Source organism: Tachysurus vachellii, chromosome 12 (genome assembly GCF_030014155.1).
Source record: "Tachysurus vachellii isolate PV-2020 chromosome 12, HZAU_Pvac_v1, whole genome shotgun sequence".
Classification (NCBI taxonomy): Eukaryota; Metazoa; Chordata; class Actinopteri; order Siluriformes; family Bagridae; genus Tachysurus; species Tachysurus vachellii.
In genome coordinates this window covers 16,302,282-16,318,161 of record NC_083471.1, presented here as the reverse complement: position 1 = coordinate 16,318,161, position 15,880 = coordinate 16,302,282, and positions in this window count along the sequence as shown.

Sequence of the window (15,880 nt, the reverse complement as noted above, 5' to 3'; positions counted from 1 at the left end):
TAGATGCCATAATGAACATCTGTAAAACATCTATACAACACAAATGTCTTTCTACTAGGGTATGGAGTTGTAAATGCAACAGTGAACTTGTCTCTGCTGCAGCATGCTGTAATGTACTGTATATACCACTTGGAGGCGCCTGTGTCAAACTCTTCACAGCCAGGTATAAAACCTCTCCATACAAGAGAACAGAGGACAGTGCTCATGCAGACCAGCTCCAACCAACTGGAAACCTGCAACTGTAATGAACATTTAGCAGGCATTAGATACGATTACTTTCACATCCATTTTTAACTACACAATGAGCCACGGGAGAGTTTGCACTTGTGACACAGTTTCAAATCACAGATTGGCTCTAACAACCCACTTGTTTGGATATTTTAACTTATTATACACGAACAGATTTGATATAATACCTGATATGCTTGGATTATAAGGGAATAGTTGTTTTCTCTCTATTGATTTTATTTGTTTGTTTGTTTGTCTGTTTATTTATTAATTTGCTTGCTTGCGTGTTTTATTTTAAGGGGGTGTTTATATGATTGCTGCTTTGTTTTTGGTTGGTGTGTAGTGGAGTTTCTTTCTTCCTTCTTCTTTGTTTATTTTATTGTTTTATTTCTTTTAATCAGCTTGTTTGTTTTATTGATTTTAAAGGGTGTTTTGTTGGCGGTTGGTTTGTTTTTGTCGGCGTTCCTTTAATTTATATAGTTTCTTTGTGTTTTGTGTGATTATTGTTTTGTTTGGGGATTTTTTCTTTTTTTTTTTAAAATTCACTTTTTATTTGTTTATTATTTATCAAATACTTCATTGGTTTTATTTCATGTCATTTTTGAAAAAATAATAAATAAATAAATAAATAAATAAAGAGCTCAAGTTAAGTACAGATATTTACGTATTCTTCAAAATATTGTGTATATTTTAAACGACTATGGTCAGAACTATAGCCTTAAAAAAAAAAACATGAATGTAAATTGCACATCTAGACATCCAGTGGAGAAGCCTCCTTAGCCTGGTCAATGCGCACGAGCTGTAAATGTGAGGAAAATCATTTGCTCCATTGTAAATTCAATGATATAAAAGCCCCTAACCTGCTCCATTTACACTCTTTGCCGTGCTCAGTGGGGCCGTCATCAGTGTGCGGCTTTTGCTCTTACAAAATTTACTTCCCACTTGATTTTGCATTAATGGGCCCGAATCAGAACCCGTATGAATAATCAATGGATAGTCAACAGCCGGAATGAACTCTCCTGTAGCCGAGCATGAATCTTGCTAATGGCAAACATCCCTGGCTTTTAATTAGGAATAATGCTCCGCTTTGGGCACACGGGCCATCACATGGCTTGTTTGCCGTTGGATGTGAAAGGTAAACACGTAGGGGACGGGGAAAAAAAAAAGCAAACCCACGAGGTGTCATTTCCCTCTGGCTAATTGTTTGCGCTAATGGCTACTACATTAGCGCCCTTAAACACCTGGGCTATACCCAAATATTCATACTACTGTACTAAATAGCATGTCAGAACAGTACGGAACCATAGGCAATGACATACTATTTAGTGCCGTATTATGGCAATTTATGAAGGTTAATTAAGCGCCGTGGAACACGGTGAAGGACGCAGAATGTGCGCATGCGCAATTAATGCCAGTCAAGTTAACCAGTGACTGAAAGCACTTCAGTGTTAAACATCAGGCCAAGTGCTAAAAGCCAACGCTCCAATTATCTGCTTTTTATTGGACCCGGAAGTGTAACAAATTATTGAGGCAATTTGCGAATTATGAGCCTGTGATGAGGGCATGGGCATTTGTTCTAGGTTATTGTATATATATATATATATATATATATATATATATATATATATATATATATATATATATATATATATATATATATGAGTGTATAAGTGTGTGTGGTGTGTGTGTGCGTGCGTGTTTGTTGTTTTGATAATTTTTCACTAAACACCAAACAGTACCCAGTAACATAGTAGAATACAATTATGAGTCAAATAATACTGCAATAAGAAGTAATAATTCAACACAATTAAGTATAATTATAGGTATTGTTCTATACTGTTATATTAAATAAACGAATAACATATTGTTTAAAAATTATTACTATTATTATTATTATTATTAAAATATTATTGACACATTATTGAATTTTCTTAATAACATCTATTATTCAATTATTTCACATTTCATTATGGCATGACTTCTGATGAATGAACTTCTGAAATATCCCTGAGCATAAACAGTAAACAAATATCTTACTACTAGCCAAAAGTATCATTACAATAACTATGTATATGAGCAGTTCTCATTTTGCTGGGGTCACTGAGTTGCATCTTGGCCGAGTGCTTTGGGATGATTGGCAGGCTGAAGCGAAGAGCAGGCTATTGCTTTTGTGCACCTTGCTAATTCAGCAGGTGGATGGAGAAAAGCCCGGTGAGCCTGTGATCCTTTTCCTCGTCACAGCCAGGCCAGGTGACAGCACCATTAACCTCCGCGAACAATCTGCTTCCCCATTTCAGTTCCAACCAAGACTGAGATCAACATCTGGGTCTTAAATTGCTGTATCTTCCTATTAACATTAGCACAAAAGATTTTTTGTAAAATGCTAGAAAATCTAAAAGGCACTAGATTAAAAATTATTTTGATGTTGATATAAATCTACTGTTTGTGGTTATGTCTATTGTTATTTTATAATTTACATATTTTGCTCGATCACTAGATACCAAGCAGTATAACAATGTGAATGTCTCTTAAGATGCATATTCTCTAGAAGTCTAAATCAGAATTCTTGTATTTTATTATAATGTATTCGTTTTAGAGAATAACACATTTGGTCTCAGCACTACATAATCAACACGTTTGCTATATATCCATAACCACATATGTGCTCAGAAACTCAAACATGGTGGGCTCAGGCGTCCTCTGGATATCGACTTAACACAGTGGATAGTTGTGGGGTGGTGTGGGGGACGAGAGGGGGTAAGAGTGTTTAGTGTCAGCAGAAATGGTTGTGTGTGTGTATGTGTGTGTGTGTGTGTGTGTGCGTGCAGATGTTCCATTGTGATGGATCTATTATCCAGCTATTACAAGATAAATGAATGATCTCTCCTATTTTCCATGCCTCTAGAAAATTGAAATTGGGGGGTGGAGGTGGTGAAGTGTGTATCCTTGATGCTGTGTGTATGTGTTGCGGGACTGGTGCTGCTGGTGGCGGAGATGGGGGGCACTATCCTTGCTGCATTATTAGGGTTGTTGGGATGGCCATTAATTTAAGGAAGAAGAGGAACTCAGGCAGCTCGGGCCTTGTGTCTTCACATTATCAATCAAGCTTCAGGCATCTTGCTGTGATGACCGTGCACTCTCAGGTTTATGCCACCTTAATTAGAATTCATGGCAAAATATATGCAAGGCAGCATGCTGTAGCCCTCATCATTTCATGGAGAATTTATTGTTATTTGGCCAAGCATTTTGCTTAGAGTGATATTTCCTATTACCGGCCTGTCAGCTAATATAGCTCACCAAATTCACCGTATGAGATATTAGTTGTCTACAGCTACAACCTGGCCACAGATATTCAGCATGGGGTTTCAGGTGCAATTTAGGCACCCGATACAGTTACAATATGCTTAATTAGATTTCAGACTTTTGACATCAGTACGTAATTGGCAGCCGACGACTATATGTACAGGTGGTTGAACTCAACAATTAGCTGCTGCACACATTTGATGATGCTATCTGTTATTTTGTAAAGCACATCCAAATGTGTTAGTATTTACATTATGTGCTTGATGATCGGCAATTAAACGTGTACCACCCAAACAGAGAGGGGCATAACAGTATATTTCCCATAATTTACTGTCAAAGCTGGCATTCCGTATGATAAATAGTGAATTGCGGTCAAAGCTGATTACACACTGCACTAGTAGTGCAGTTCACTGTCAGGAAGAAGAGCGATTGACTTCCTATTTACATATTAATGAAAGGCAGCAAGAATATGCGAAAGAAAAAAAAACAGTATTCATAGGGCGCGACATTTACAAATAAAGCTGATGCCGTGAAAAATTTAAATGAAACCTATTTAGATTAATAAATGGAAAGGGCCACTGGTAGACCACACAATTTGCATTTCCATTTTCAAATTATAGTGGGTGAATTTTGAAGTAATGTGATGATGAGTCTCTAACTGCATGCTGCATTGGTGGCTTTTTCGAAGAAGTTTGCAATAAGCATGAATATGAGGACCTTCCTTCTAATTTGTCCTCTAAGCAGCTCTCAAGAAGACTCAAAAACTGTTTACAGTGAGTGGCCCTGAAGTTTAGAAAGATGGATGAGATTTGCCAAGTGTATGAGCAGAATACACTTCCGATTGCGAGCTTTATATTGGATAAATAATGTTTTGTTGTACAGTTCTTGAAGGTCACATATACAGACACAGAGACACATGGTGCTGGAAGTGGCAGCCTTGCTTTGCTTTGATTGTGTCACTTTGGTCATTATGTTACTCTATGTACATCTATAGTTGTTACACCAAAAACCTGTCCAACAAAAATGCTTCAGATTCATGTCTTGCTGTGCTCAGTCTTTGGGAAATCATGTTGTCATTGGGACGTTTATCCTAAGAGATCTAAAGTCTGTAGGCAAAGCCATGCTAGTTTTATCCCTCAGTTCATAAAAACTAGTCACGAGTGCATAATGGCCCACACAGAGAACGTCCATCCAGCCCTTCTTTTTCATAATAGGTTTGATGGACGTCAAACCATTGTGAAAGTGCTGCAGACGGGGGCAATGTTCTGCAACATATGCAAACTTATCAGGCATAGTTTTAATGTGCTGCATCTCATTGGCTGCCTTATGTCCATGTACATTTTAAAGGGAAAAAGTGTCAAAGGAGACAAAGATGATAACTGAGTTCATAGTGAAGCTGCAGCTATTATATCTTCTTAAGTAGTATGGCGATTAGATTTGGTGAAGATGGACTCATGGGCTCATCTGTAATTGGGTAATTGGAAAAAAAGGCTTTACCTTTGCCTATACATTAAGAACAAACATATTTTTGTGACTGGTTATGTATGAGTTTGCTTTTGGGAATAAAATGTCCTGCGAAAAAAAAGACAGCAAGATAATACAGACAATTCAAGATAAAAAAATTATATATTTTTGTGTGTTTATATATGTATATATATATATATGTAAGTGTGGTGCTTTCAGCATGAGGTTTTGACAAATTATCATTGAATTAAGTCAATGACACATACACAGGTTTATATACATACATACATATATATATATATATATATATATATATATATATATATATATATATATATATATATATATATATATACGTATGTGTGTGTGTGTGTCATTGGTTTAATCCAATGACAATTTGTCTAAACCTCCCTCATGCTTTACACTGCAACCTCTAACACAAGACCCTGGCACCAGTTGCCATTTATACATGAAGACCTGGCTTGATTTTCTGTCAATTACCTGTGTTCCCTATTAGACTGCTTTGTGACTTTGGCTCTGTGCTGTGATCAGAGTGCTTCTTCTCTTGCCTAATAGACAGAAGTCTTCCCTAGCGTACCTCTCTAGCCCAGCCTCACAATGTGCATCAAAGCTCTCCGCTCAAGATGACTGCACGGCCAGATGTGGCCGTAATTAGTGTTTTAAAAGTGCGGTCTTCCGAGCAAGTTTTTTTTTTTTTTTTTATTCCCCGTCCTTTGCTATACTATGACTTCAAAGTTCATATAAATAAAGACATCCGACATACGTTCCTGTGTGGTGAAAGAGGAAATTAAACCAAACCTCGAACTCTAGACAAATGTCATTTTGCTCATAAGCACACAAACACGTACACACATCCCAGAGACAGACTAAAATTGGCCCCTGTGACCAGTCTCTCTCTCGCTCAGCCGTGGCCTTGACGCGTATCCGCCACACCCTGCTCTCCCTATTACACATGCTAATTATGCTATTTCACCCTGCTGCTTCCATAACAACCCAGCATAATGCCCAAATTAAGACTTTATTAATGTAAGTCAGCATCTAATGGTTTTAAAAATGATTTATATTGTTTTTCCTGCTCTGAACAAATTAAATATGTAGCTCAGATTAACACAGGCTTTTCGTCAATGGAGAGTTAAAAAGCCTGTTACTGTCACATTTTCATCTTTAGTTCCACATCTGAAACTGCCAGGCAGGCAGAAAAACAATCAGACGCAAGGAATTTAAATGGGAAACAGTTTCTGCGGTGTGCTTAAGCTTCCTAAATCAGATACAGCAGCTTTTACCATAATTTATACATTGTAGGGTAAAGACTAAGGGTTTAAAAGCCTCATATTTTCAATTGCTTCTATTAGAGACTTAATCAGATTTCTAGATAACCATAAATTACTTAATATTATCTCTGAAATTACTGCAAAGAAACTGGTCAATCCAGGTTACACACTAGATATTTAATTTTTGGTATAATTTAAGCACAATTTGGTGTTAAGACAATGTCAAGTACACTGATTTCGCCATCGTTGTTACAGCAGGTTACATAGGATAAGAAGTAGTCTGAGACAATTCAAATTATCTGACAGGCAAATATAGCAGTGCAGATGAAATTTTCAGGCAATTTTAGGTAATTCTGATACTTGATTACTAGGAAGCTCTGAAATGAGCATGCATAGAGAAATGTATTAATAAATCAGTACTAATATAGCCCATCTCTTCTCCCCCCATCCCCATTACTCTTAGCATGCTGTGAAATTCCCATCTTACACACTTTGCTGGCCAAGGCTATGAATTATGCATTGTGCCACAGAAATCCTCAATCTCACGCTTCAAGACCGCCGTGCATTACCCTGCTTCTATCTCTATTACCAAGATGAATTGTTGAATGGGGAGGTATTTGATGGGATATGGTTCTAACTTCATTGTTTGTTTTCTGTGTAAAATCTCTCTTTTGTGCTGCCGTGCTTTGTGTGTCGAACCAGTGGTGGATTTTATGGTTCTTCAGAGGGTGAAAACGGTTGGGTTGGGTTATGGAAGTGTGCCATTTCTGACGGACGTGTTCATAACATCATATGTTACTGTAGTGAGGATGCTGTGGGGATCATTGTGCTTGTGCTTATTTTATATTACGCCATGACAAGGCATGACAAAAATGATCAGCGTCTCAAATTATGAAACACAAGGAACAAACGGGTTTAGAGCATAAACCATGAAAACGGTGCCGTTGCAATGTGCAGTATTTCATCGCATGATTACGGCTGTTTGTCTGAAGGTGTAAGTGTGTGCTCTGGATACCAAACAAAAGAAAATAATATATTTAATATTAATATTTATCCATACTAGGAATTTAATTGCTAAATGTATAATCGATAATTGTGAAGATATACTATATTAAACCTTACGAGTAAAAATATTGAATGTGTCCCCACTTGCTTCATAAGGATCATTACTATCTGTCCCTTCCAAATGGTCTCTATTACACAGACATATTTGAGTGTGTTGGACCCACTTTCTTCATCTTAATAGCCCTTCTTTAGCATGTCTTATCAGTCACTGATTGAGCTTCTAATATCATCATGAACATTTATCCCACTGTCTGTCATCATAAAATATTAGCCTTGCTCTCAGTGCCCTAATTTAATTTTCAGTTAGCGTTTGAGGTCAATTCCAGGTATTAAAGACTGAACTGATATTTTAGTTGTTTCTTTCTTAGGCACATTAAACACACAAATGAAAAAATATGCTGAGTATAATGTTAGAATTTACAGAAAATAATTACACAGTGCAGCACTCAGTTTAATGGCACTCTGTTCACAAGGTTGAACAAGCAATTTCTGTTTCAATAGTAAACATTGTTCATTTTCTTTCATAGATGGCACGTCCTGACATATCGTAGCGTTCATCTTAGGCAGTCTTATTGGGTTTGACCTTCTCTTTAGCAACCATGTAGTCAAAAATAACACTCAGACATTTGGATCCTAACAAAAAAAAAATGCATCTAATCCTCTTTTCAATAGGTGGGCCTCTGATAACTTTTCACTCATAATTAGCTCGTCTTGATATGAGAGACGTTTGGAGGAAATTGAACTGTCAGCAAATGGAGGCGTGCGTTTGGCCTCATCACAGTGAGTTGGGCCCATCATAATTTGGTGCAATCAGTCCAGCTTCATCTCCCAGGCGCCAATCCATTGACCTCCCCCTCCTCAATTCCATTTGGTTCTGCTTTAATTATGAGTCAGCAAATCCAGTGCAATAGCAGAGTCCACCTCGAACACCCCTTCAGCTGTCACTCATGCGCTGATTGACACAAACCAGATAGGTGGCGTTCTTCGAAGAAAATTGAACCAGTGGCAGCTGGAGATTAAAACGAGTGCCGCCGTGTCCCCTCTTAGTGAAGCTATAACCCACTGATTCTTCTCTTTCTCTGCCTCCTCTTTCCTTTTGTTGTTTGTAATATTCATGATGGACACTACACGGCAGCATGCCTGGTCTGCGGGTCTACATGTGATTAATATAAATAGGTGAAAAAGCTTTTAACATTTCTGTTTCAAAAATGTCACCCGTCACTGGCTTCTACTTGAGTGATTCAGCCATGGAAAGGTAATTAGTCCAATCTTGATAATGCATCCATTCATATACTCATTCTGAATGCCTCAATTAAGTGAATGTTCTGTGGCTTTAAAATGAAAGTCTGTTTGCCAGTCACAAAAGTGTTGTGCTAGGCTACATGCTCTGCTTGTTGAGCCTAGGCTTAAGCTAAGCACTTAACAGCCATTTACTCAAGGGGCATGGTATTCTGCTTGACATTGTACATTCATTGCCCATAATAGGACGTGCTGAAAATCTTTCTCAGAAGAGAGACAAAGGGCACCTTTTTATCAGACGGATGATGAAGCATTGATTTTTGTCTGTTCTAAGAGAAAATGATGACTGTTGGAGGCCCCCCCAAAGGAGCAATGGTCCTGATCAGTATAGGTGATTTTAATTTGGTTTGCTTCTTCACATTTGCTCTTAACCCTCATGGGCTCAACCTGCTACTGAAACTGAAAAAACATTTTAACAACATTACTTCAACATAGCTTTCTCTCTGTTTACTTCGAAACTTCTGTCAGGAAGGCAAGAATTGCACACTGATAGTACCTGCCAAGTTCTTATCCACAGGGCAGCTAATGGCTTTAACTTAAATGATTTTCTGTCATTCTCTTTGCGGGGGTTAGTCTCAAACCGGGGTTTTGTAATAGGCCAATTTGTTAACCCTTTCAGAGTGAGGGCATTCAATATGTGTCTGGTCAGCAGAGAATAGGTTAGGGCTCTATGTTGATAAACCTGGATGTCTGGTTGCCTTTTCAAATGTGAGTTTTTATTGGCTTCTTTGACATTCTGCAATACTGTTGGAACAGAGGGAAAAGGAGGGCAGGTGAAAATGGAAAAAGGGAGAAAAGGTGTCAGGGAACGTGTAAAAGTATTAAAGTACTGACGTTAGATAATTACATATAAGGATGTACATCAAATTTTAACATTTAAAGTCAAACCACGGTCTCTCAATATGAATGATAACGTTCTTGCTCTATATAAAAAATATTAATTGCTAAGAAATTCTGTACATGTCTACCAGAGTGTGGCTCAGAGATAAATGACCAGTCCTCGTTTCACTAATGTTAGGAACAACACATTTTTAGATAAGTTCATTTTAGATTTCGGTAAGAAGCCGTTTAAACGACAGTCTGTATTTCTATTATTTGCCTAAATTAGTTTTCTCTTGAATGTAAACATTCTGTACAAAAAGCATTTACACTACTTTTTTAGTGTTCTGTATCCATGCATTTGTGTTTTTGCCATTTTATTTGGATTGATTGACATTTGAATTGTATTGAGCATATTCCAGGCTTGATTTGTGAGTGATCTTATGAATCTGATGGTGAAACAAAAACAAAAAATCAACAAAAGAAACAAAACACAAAAACAATTCACAGTCCCTGTTTAGTATAAAATTATCATACAAATTACATCTCTTCTTATCGATTTCATGCAGACCATCACCAATGTTTTTTTTTTTTTTTTTGGGAGGGGTATGGTGTTAATGTGTACAGTATTAGAAACACAATTACCCTACCACAAGTCTCTGCGTAATTGTTTATTATTTTCCTATTAAGCAAACATTGATAATCAATGATTTAGAAAATAGGGCCATGAATAACATCAACATTAATACATTTTTCCCTCTGACACTAATGACAGATTATTTTAATGATCACTACAATGTCAAGTCAATGGCATTCACACGCAAATAACCCATTCACAAAGGCATCACACTAATGGATGTGTTGTGTAGGTATTTATATTCCTTAATTTATAGGCGTAGAATTTGATTTGCTTTTTCTAAATGTAGCTCATTAAAGCCTCCTTTTGAAGCGTATGGCCCTGGTTTCTCACATACCATCAAATGTTGATTGAAATGAAATGCTAATGTGACCAACAAACAGATAAAAACTAGCAGAAGCCAGTTAGCATGCTGACATTTGCATAATGTTAACTGACCGCTACTGTGGAAGGAAGCAGCCATGAGAAATCTTTAACAGGCAAAATGAAATAAATTAAAAATCTGTTTTCTTTCTTTGCTGCTTCATTCCGAGGTTGTTATTTATCTCACATTCCAACAAAATTGATCTTGAAGCAGTGCAATCACAATTACTCAATTCCTTAATTGGCCGGCTGTACATTAGCGAAAGGAATCCGATTCTCTGGGCTAGAATCGATGGTGTTAGCGGTGCGAGTGTGGGGACAGGGATTGGGCAAGCAGTGTGGAATCAACCAGCCCTGAACGATTACTGATCGTTTTGCATTCACTGACGAAAACAGCAGCCACAAGTTCATACACCTTTGTTGTTCAAAAGAGGATGCGTTGTCTGAACAGACTAATAAAAATGAGGTCACATCTTAAGAGTATGATTAAATGCAATGACGAAAACAAAAATCTACATTGCAATAGTAATTGAAGTGAAGTGCTATGTGTCCAGGTAGTTATCACTTAAAGTGGAATATCGCTGGTGCATCATAGACTATAGTGACCCTTTTTCTTTGTGTGGAATTATTGTTCATATGGGCATAGAGCTGGAAAGAAAGCCATCATAACGCTTGCTAATTTTTAAGCAAACACAGTGGAATGAAGCAGATCTGGCCTTAAAAAGGACAAACAAACTAAGCAAACGAGACGTGCAAATGACCTTATTTACGAGGCCGAGAGTTTGCATTATGGCGAGTTATTAGTGTGAAATTGATAATTGCTTGATTACGGGAGCTAATGTCTGGTGGCATGATGAGCAAGACCCATTACGCTGTCACGTTTGTAGATGTCAGCGAAATATAATGAAGGTCAGACGGCACAACAGCTGTCTAATGACGGGCCTTAGTGCACAGAGGAGAGTGGCACATCTCCAGCATGAGCATAGATTTTTTATTATAGTATGCTAGTGTGCAGATAATTAATGTTGATTTTTTTTTTCTTTTGGGAAAAAAGATAAAAGAACAATTCAGACTTTTCTGATGCAGGAAACTGGTGAATAAAATGGACATATTGCCTGTCTGGTGCATCAGAGCTTTGTGCCTTTTATGTTGAAGAATAAGATATATTTCACAGTCATATTTGCTTTGCTTAGAAAGAGCCAAAGCGCACTTTGGCCACAAAAGTGGCGAAACTCTCCGAGGACACTTTTTCCACATTGCTGTTGTGTTTTATTTTTCGCTTCTCTATCTTCTCTCTCCAGTGGTTGTTGATGATGTGTCTGAGTGCTTGTGGCAGCTGTGTGTTATGTCTAATAGAGCAGAAAGGCTACTCAGAATAAAGCTATTTGAAAATTTGTTTATGTGAAATATTTGTAAATAGAGGCAGGCCTCCTGGCACCATGGCATCATATTCTCCTGTCAGTCTGCATTCAGTCTTTGACAGGGGATTCGAGGCTGGCAAATGCACCACATGTTCAAGTGAATCCCACAGTGTCTCGCTTCCCTCACCACTTCCACGGCTCAGTTACGGTGTGTTTACGGGGGCCAGTGAGCACAAGACACATGTCTTATCTCTCAAGCACAACAGTAAGGCACATCCTAAAAGTATTCCCCTCTGGAGTCTCAGCACTGTAAAAGTAATAACTGTATGTCTTTCTTTCTTTCTTCTTTATATATATATATATATATATAAATATATATATATATATATATATATATATATATATATATATATATGCTTGACATGCTTGATTTTCTACATGATAAATATACATATAAATATAACCTGATAACCTGATATTTCAAATTTGAATTAATTTACATTTTATTTTATTGTAATTATGTAAATCAGCTGTTTAACACACCCTGATCTTAGAATTATTATTAAACATTAACACTATTATCTCCTATATAAATATATAATAAAAAGTAAACATGACTTCTAGCCCAGTTTTACTGCCATGTACAATTTCTAACTCCTCGTAAAAATCTTGCCATTTTGCTCTGTTAACTACCTTGAGCAATCACATTTGATGCTCCTTAATTTTGTCCCACTCTCCCAAGCCTTTTTTCCAGCTCAGCAATCGAGACAATGTGTTTGCTTATCAAGCCGCTTCGCTAAGTGTTCCTTTGCATGTAAATTAATCTTGATTCAGTTGACACTGTCATGCTGAGTGGTACAAATTGCCCATAGCAATAAAACAGCATGAATGGGAAAAAAGCCCAAATTGAAGCACTTGATGGGATGTTACTTTGCTTTATGCCAATACATTAGCAGCACATAATGTATTTCCCTGCTTGGAGAAATATGGTATGGTGGATTTTTAATTTTGATTTCAATGGAGCAGCACTATGTCTTTTAAAATCTGACTCAGACAAACCATTAGCAACAAGGATGTTAAGGTTAAACAGGAAGCAATGCATTCACTTGCAAAGGCCCTGAGTGCCATCCATCATTCCATTTGCAACAGCTTGACAAAAGTACTTGGCTTTAAACAACACTCGAATTTACTCCCAGTGCAGAACAGGGCTTTAGCATAAACAAACATGGTTGCATTAATTTATTAAACAGCAATCTTTCAAAAAACAGAGACGGAGGGAGATACGCCAGCATGTAATAGCTGTTCATAAGTACTGTTTTGCTGCTATTTACATTCATTTCACTGTTCAAAAGCTACAGCAAGTGATCATTTTTTAAATGATTGCACTGAACGTCTACATGTAAATCTTAAAATGAGTAAAAATTGGATTTTATGTCAGTACCAATCTAATGTACAAGCAACCAGATACCAGCTGGAGATGCTTGCGTGTCTGGAACTGTTGCTTAGAATGCTAAATCATATACATGGTGTGTATGGTGTATCATTTTCATGCCATGCTTAGTGTAAATGCTTTACACACTGTGAGTGGGCAGTGGATTTGACCACTAAGAGGCAGCACTGCTCAGTACTTTGGTAAAAAAAAAAAAAAAAAAAATTAAGGTGTTAATAGCTTTATAATTACCAGCATTATTGTAATTTTTGTGGCAATGTTGATATTGGTCAGATGAATTAGATGAAGGTCTATTACAGGTTAACTAGCTATACTGAGACACTATTTTGTATGATAACCGTAACATTTAATTGTGTTCAACGCTATCAGTACTATCACAGCACTGATAATTTCCATGGAAATTTACTGAAGTACATCTTCAATTAATATCATCAAAATAAAATTGAAAAGAATCTGCTAGCTTGTGGTCATCACCACATTCACTCTGTACGCTGTTTACCATAATCCATGTGGGGCCTCAGTGCAATTTACCAACTCGAGGATAATCATTCTGGCAGCACAAATGAAGGGGCCAGCCCTCTTTTCTCACTCGCTGCTCACTAATAGGATTGTGTCTGCTTCAGCACACTTTAATTGAGGACTCCATGTCAAAAGAGAGCTCGGCTGAATGGGCCGCCCTCTTCGATGGCTGGTCACTGTTCAAGTGACAAGAGTGAAGAGTGACACCACCTGAGGGAACCGTGTTATGATTTTTATCACAAAGCATGAAAATGACAGTAATTGCTTGGTTTTAACCTTTGGACATGATATGTGGTGAACAGAAGACAGCTTATTTCTAGCAGTTAAACCATAACAATATAGTGCTATTTTTGTGTTTGTTCTGAAAGCTGAAGTAAAGCACTAAAAAGAAAAACAGAAAAGAAAACCATAATCTTATAATCAATAAATTTGCATCAAAACATGTAATAACTCCCATATTGACACCTATCCTGATTCAAATAACACTTTTATTGACCTCAGAGCAGCATAAATAATACTATGCTTTGATTAAGAGCAAAAGAAAAAAAATAAAATGGTATAAATCTAATAATAGAAACCATTCAGAACAAGTGTGGGAAACCAATGAACATGTTCAAAATTAATAGAGGTCAAGAGAGAGGACACTAAAAAGAGCTTTAGTTTCTTAATCTCTCCAGCCCACAGTACATTAGACAGTAATAATATATCATTGTAAATGCACTCACTTAACTACAGTACATATGGCATATATTACTACAATTCACACTTGTGTTTTACTCAGTAACTAAATGAAGTATTGTACTTCTTATATTTACAGTCATTAGCATATAATAAATAAAATAATATGGACTTTAAACGAAGAGTGTATAATATTTATTCAAGAAGCGTGCTTGCACATCATTCATCAACTAATAAAGACACAATAAACTTAATAATCACAACCTTCTGTTGAAATTGAAGTGAAAATACCTAGTTGAACTGATTGACTGACTGAATTACTTCAATTGAATTTCATTTCTACTCACATTTGAACAGTTTGAACCCCTTCAAATTGGACACTTTCTGATTTCTGGGTTTTTTCCTCTGCTCTACTTGTTCAACTATAATCCTTTTGTAGCATTTTCCTAAGCCCTCTTTCATTAATCCTGGAATAGCTGTTGTTCACACAACATATCCCTTGTTATCTGTAATGTATGCTTTTGACACATACCGAATTACAAAAAAGCAGAGTCAGAAGAAAGGACCCTTGAGTATATTACTCATTTACTCCTGATTAAGGCTGAAGAGAGAGGGGGGTTTAAGAGTCTGCTGATAAACTCCCTTTCTTCTGTTGATGGTAATTACCCATATCCCCTGAGACAGTGCTGAGCTGCTGGCGACGGGCAGAGTGTGCTAATCGTCGAACATGAGCCACTGTCCAGTTGGTGTTCAGACGAATGGGTCCACGCTGCACTCTCCAGCCTCACTGCGTGTCTGAGGACGGCCTATTGTGGCCCTTTGTCATGGATAACTGGCCGGCCATTGTGGCCAAATATGTTAGGCAAATTGAGGCAGATGGCTTCGATTCAGACACGTGGCTTTCCCAGGGCTGCAGGGAGGGCTGAGACACTGGAGAGGGGTGGTGAGGGTCAGGGCCCCGCTTGGCACTTGTTACTGCCTTCAATAGGCCCATGTGTCCCTGTTCACCCTCAATACGGTGTTGCTGAGATACGCGGCGCTGAACACGCTCCTCCAGGCCCACCGAGGACGGCACAGGGGCGTTTACCTCAACACTCCATCTTCCCAAGCAGGTCTGGGTCTGCTCCCTGTCTAACCCCCTGGGGCACTGCTGAATGGCTGCGATTGACAACGAGGTGGTGGCCCATCCTAAATGGCTTTTCAGTCATCTGCAATAATAGACTGGCAGGTTTTGTCACTCTCACACTAATAGCTGGTAATTATGGGATTTGTGGTGTTTTGATATTCTTTCCTAATCTGTGTCCCTGTGTGTTTTGGGTACAATGTGTCAAGCCTGAGATAAAATCACTTTTATGATCTAAAAATGTGATTTAAATGACTTTGCGCTATATAATGACTGTAA